We start from the raw sequence: 5,904 nt of genomic DNA, 5'->3' as shown, positions 1-5,904 counted from the left end.
CATGCAGGCTCTAGAGTGTGGGCTCAGTAGTTGTGGTGTATGGGCTTGCTTGCCCTGCAACATGTGAAATCTTCCCAGACTGGCGATTGAACCTTGCATTGGCAGGAAGATTCTTATCCACTGGCTTACCAGGGAAGTCTGGGCATTGTTTTTACTGTAAAGTAAAATAAATAACTTTAATAAGTAAATTGAATAAATTTATTAAAATAAATAATTAAAGAGTCTACTCTGATCACCATTTCCTTTTAATTACAGTATTCAGCTCAGTTTTACTAAATTATATAGTGAGCTGTAAGTATGACATGTAATTATTTGGTTATTTGTCCCATCTGCTTTGTGTTCTTCCTCTTTTGTGCTTTCTTTTGGATTAATTGAATACTTTGTATTCTTTTTTTCATCTTCTTTATTGGCATCAAAGCTATTTTTATTTTTCTTTGTGTTAGTTATTTAAGGATTATGTTATTAATTCATCACAGTCTAATTATAATTAATATTGTTTCACTTCTCACATTGTTATTCACACTTAACAAATATGAGAAACTAATAGCAGTATGTGAGGAGACAGCATATTAGCCAAGATAGCGTGCGTATTCAGGCTCTTTCACCCCACATTTTGTAAATAACGACTATGTAACAGCTGAGATCATCTGTAGCTCTGCGCATGCACGTCACGAGATCCTTGCTTAGTCACGGGTTGGGGGCTCTGAAGTGAAGTGAAGTGGCTAAGTTGTGTCCGACTCCTTGCGACCCCATGGGCTGTAGCCTACCAGGCTCCTCTGTCCATGGGATTTTCCAGGCAATAGTCCTGGAGTGGATTGCCATTTCCTTCTCCAGGGGATCTTCCCAACCCAGGGATCGAACCCAGGTCTCCCACATTGTGGACAGACGCTTTACCGTCTGAGCCACCTTAAGTCTCATATATATGTGAGCTCCACTTAAAAGGCGGAGGTGTTATTGTTGCTACATGGCTGTGTCTGTTGGGTCAGCCACGAGAGGAGAGAACTGTGGAACGGGTGCTGAGTCAGCCAGGAGAGAACACTGTTATGGCTGCCGTGTCAGCCGGGAGAGAGGTTGCGTTGTGTTAGGTTATGCGATGGCTGTGCTCCACCAGCCAGAAGAGAATAAATGTGTCTCCAGTTCCTACAGCTCCTCAAGCCTTCTTCCAGCCTCTGAGCTCGCGTCTTGCCTACCCTGGGTTCAGCAAACAGTGCGGACAGTGTGAACAGCAAGACAAATGGCGTCATGAACAGGATGAAGAGCAATGCACAGCCTAACTTCATTGTCTTCTCCATCCTTTGTGATGTAGCCATCATTTTAATTTATGTATAGTATCAGTTCAGTTCAGTTCAGTCGCTCAGTCATGTCCGACCCTTTGCAACCCCATGAATCGCAGCACGCCAGGCCTCCCTGTCCATCACCAACTCCCGGAGTTCACTCAGATTCACGTCCATCAAGTCAGTGATGCCGTCCAGCCATCTCATCCTCTGTCGTCCCCTTCTCCTCCTGCCCCCAATCCCTCCCAGCATCAGAGTCTTTTCCAATGAGTCAACTCTTCACATGAGGTGGCCAAAGTACTGGAGCTTCAGCTTCAGCATCATTCCTTCCAAAGAAATCCCAGGGCTGATCTCCTTCAGAATGGGCTGGTTGGATCTCCGACTCTCAAGAGTCTTCTCCAACACCACAGTTCAAACGCATCAATTCATCGGTGCTCAGCTTCCTTCACAGTCCAACTCTCACATCCATACATGACCACTGGAAAAACCATAGTATAGATCTCAATTTATAATGTTACTATTTTCACTTTTAATGGGCATTTGTCTTTTAAGTAAATGAAGGGGAAATCTAGTTTTAAATTTACATGTAACATTTTCAGTGTTTGTCATTTTTTCCTGTAGATCTGTTTCTATTTGGTATCATTTATCTTTAGCCTAAGAACTCTTTTCAGTAGGTCTTATAGTGCATATCTGCTGGCAACCATTTCTTTCAACTTTAAAAAAATCTGAAATGTCTTTATTTTGCTCTCCTTTTAAAGAATATTTTTGTTGGATAAAAATTCTTAGAATACAATTTTTTCTTTCTTCATTTCAGTGTTATTCTGTGACCTTCTGGTCTCCGTTGTTTCAATGAGAAGATAATTGTCTTTGTGTCTTTTCTCTCATGTATTTATGTAGTCATTTTTCTCTTGTTGCTTTCAAAGGTTTTTCTTCATCTTTGGTTTTCAGCAGTTTGATTATAATGTACTTACTTGTGCTTCTCATTGTATTTAGCCTGGTTGGGGGTTCACTTAGTTTCTTGAATTGGCAAGTTAATGTTTTTCAATGCATTTAAGAAAATTTCAATCACTGTTTGTTTTTTTTTTTGAACATTTCTTTCTTGTTCTCTCTTTGCTTTCCTCTGAGAGCTGAATTGGACTTAAGTTAGACTATTTAACATTGTCCCACAGGTCACTGGGACTTTGTTCATGTTTTTAAAATTTTATTATTTATTTATTTATTTTTTTACTTTATTTTACTTTACAATACTGTATTGGTTTTGCCATACATCAACATGAATCCGCCACAGGTGTACACATGTTCCCAATTCTGAACCCCTCTCCCATCTCCCTCCCCATACCATCTCTCTGGAAAAAATATTTTTTCTTCAGAGTGGAAATTGTTATGAATCTGTCTCTAGTTCACTTTTTTTTTCTCTTGCCATCTTAAATTTGCTTTTAAGCCAATCTAGTAAATTTTTGATTTCTGATATTTTCTTTTCAGTGGTAGAATTTCCATCTGCCTCTCTTTCATAATTTCTGTTTCTCTGTGGACTTCTCATATGGTCACTCATTAGGACTATATTTTTCTTTAAGTTTTTAGCATAATTCTAATAGCTTTAAAGAAAATCCTTGTGTGCTGATTCCAATATCTGGATCATCTCAGAATCTGTTTGTAACTGCTTTTTAAAAAAACATTATGAGTCATTTTTTTTCATTTCTTTGCATGCTTAGTAATTTTTTTTTTTTACTGTATTCCCAAACATTGTAAATTATGCATTTTAAGGAATCTGGCTTTTTTTTTAATATATAAGAGTTTTGAGTTTTGTTCTGGCAGACAATTAACAAGGCTTAGTTTTAGGCTTTGCTAGGGCAAAGATTGTTGTGTTCATCTATTACTGTGTGATAAATTACCCCAAAACTTAGCAGTTAAAAACATTTATTATCACACCATTTCTGAAGATCAGGAATCTGGGAGTGACTTGGCTTCATGGTTCTGGCTCAGGAACTCTATGAGGTTGCAGTGAGCCATCATTTGGGGCTATAGTCATCTAAGACTCCAATATAGTTGCAAAATATGCTTTCAAGAGTACTCACGTGCTTATTGGCAGATCTGTTCTCATTTCTGGCTATGACAGAGACCTCTGTCCTGCTTCATCTGAGCTTTTCCATATGGGTGGGTGGGAACTAGACAAAGGTACGAATAATAGGAGGCGAGGATCACTGGGGAGGCTAGCTACTAGCTTTTGCAAAGATCTAGAGTAGCACTTGGAGAAGGAGATGGCAACCCACTCCAGTACTCTTGCCTGGAAAAATCCCATGGATGGAGGAGCCTGGTGGGCTGCAGTCCACAGGGTCACTAGGAGTCGGACACGACTGAGCGACTTCACTTTCACTTTTCACTTTCATGCATTGGAGAAGGAAATGGCAACCCACTCCAGTGTTCTTGCCTGGAGAATCCCAGGGACGGGGGAGCCTGGTGGGCTGCCATCTCTGGGCTCGCACAGAGTCGGACACGACTGAAGCGACTTAGCAGCAGCAGCAGCAGCAGCAGCAGAGTAGCGCTTATTCTAGGGTGGGGTTTCTCAACCTTGGCACTATTGGCATTTTTAGGCTGGAAAATTCTTCGTCGTGTGTGATTATCTTGTGAACTGTGAGATGGTTAGCAATATCCCTGGCTCTGTACACTAGATGGCAGTAGTACTTTCCATCCCCTGGAGAAGGAAATGGCAAGGCACTCCAGTACTCTTGCCTGAAAAATCCCATGGACGGAGGAGCCTGGTGGGCTATGGTCCAAAGGGTGGCAGTAAGTTGGACGCGGCTGAGCAACTGAGCACACACAGCACCAGTATGTCTCATCGTGACAGTCAAAAAAAGATCTCTAGGCTTTGCCAGATGTTCTTTGAGGGAGGAGAAAAAGCACCTCACCCTTCCAATTTGGAACCGCTTCTTTAGGACATGAATCTTACTTGTGAGATGTTGGAATAAATATGTCTTAGATGAATGCGTTAATGAGGTCTCTTTCATCTGGTTGGACCAGAGCTCCAGTGTCTGCTGAAAGAAAGTGAAGTCATTCAGTCGTGTCTGACTTTTTGTGACCGCATGGACTGTAGCCTACCTGGCTCCTCCATCCATGGGATTCTCCAGGCAAGAGTACTGGAATGGGGTGCCATTTCCTTCTCCAGGGGATCCCCGACCCAGAGATCAAACCCTGGTCTCCCGCATTCCGGGTAGATGCTTTCACCTCTGAGCACCAGGGAAGCCAGTGTCTGCTAGTGTGACGTTTAGTATCTCGGCTCTGCTTTCAGCCATGTCAACTGCTTTCTGCAGGGTTTTTCGGTCTTTCTCCGTACATGTGAAGCCAAGCTCTCAGCCAGTTCCCTTCTCTATGTTGCTCAAATCTTTACATTTTAGGTGTTTCAATGGCTCTAAATAACTTCTGCCTTCTCAACTCAGCATTTGTGCTGCCTCTGGTAGAAGAGATCGGGCTCCTTCTTTTTTGTGGTTAGGAGATTGTCCTAGGCCAGGCAGTGCTTGGGGCTCACCTGATGTGCTTCCTTCTCTTAGGGGTTGCAGTCCTGAGCCCGCTATAACAATACTTCACAGCATTTTCCTTATGTATTTTGTTCCATTAAATCTGTTTAAGTAAAGTAATTAACCTCCAATTAAAATAAATAAATTTATTTTAAAAAATCTGTTTAAGGCAGAATGGCAAGTGTGATGGCAATTATTTCATCATGATTGAAGGTGGACAGTACCAACACAATGTGGTGGTTGTTGTTTTTAAATGAACCAATGTTAAAAAATCAGAAAATTTTATTGCTCTGGAGAATCATATCTGTCTGCTTGGAACTGACAAACGGCAGCATTTATCCAGGCTGATGGTTGCTGTTCATCTTCACATTTTTTGCTGTTGGTTTTTTCATTTCTATGAATCCATGTGCCTCCACCCATGCCTCTTACAAAAATGGAAAGATATGCTGAGTGGACAGTGTGGTTTTTCTCACACATGTCAAACCTCACTTGTTTCTGTCATCCACGCTTGAGTTGGTGACCCCTGTTCCTGAAATTTAAGGGGCGATGAGATCCAGGGGAAGAGAACATTCTGGTGTCATCTGTTTTGTCCATAAACAAAGCTCAGAGGCTGTTTGATTCAAGCCAGCACATCTCCCATGAATTCACTGGGCTGGGGTTAGCCACAGGGCCACCACCAGGCAATTATATGGACAGACTTCCTGAGGGGTTGGCTCTGATGTGGTTGTCTGAGTCTACTCAGAAGGTATTCATTTTCCCAAGGGCTCTGGGAAAAGACCCTTCAGTAGCAAGTTACTGAAGGAAAACTCAAAGGGAGAAGAACTGTGCTTTACACACAGAAGGGTCACCTTCTGATTCAGATCCCATCCCACGGTGTTCTGACAAAGCAAGAACAGCCTTTATCCTAAATGGAGATCACATGGCTTATTTCCTGAGGGGACCCTGTGCACGAAATCAGAACAACCATCGTTGAATCCATAAAAGCAGGAAGAGCCTTGAACTGTACTTAAGTTGGGTTTGCACACTGGGATGCCTAGAGGGGCCAGATATGCAACATAAATGAATCAAGCTAGATGCTGAACAAAATAGAGTGGAGGGCTCTGTGGCCAGTGGAGACC

Source organism: Capra hircus, chromosome 7 (genome assembly GCF_001704415.2).
Source record: "Capra hircus breed San Clemente chromosome 7, ASM170441v1, whole genome shotgun sequence".
NCBI lineage: Eukaryota > Metazoa > Chordata > Mammalia > Artiodactyla > Bovidae > Capra > Capra hircus.
The sequence above is the reverse complement of the archived record's forward strand: the minus strand, read 5'-3'. Positions refer to the sequence as shown.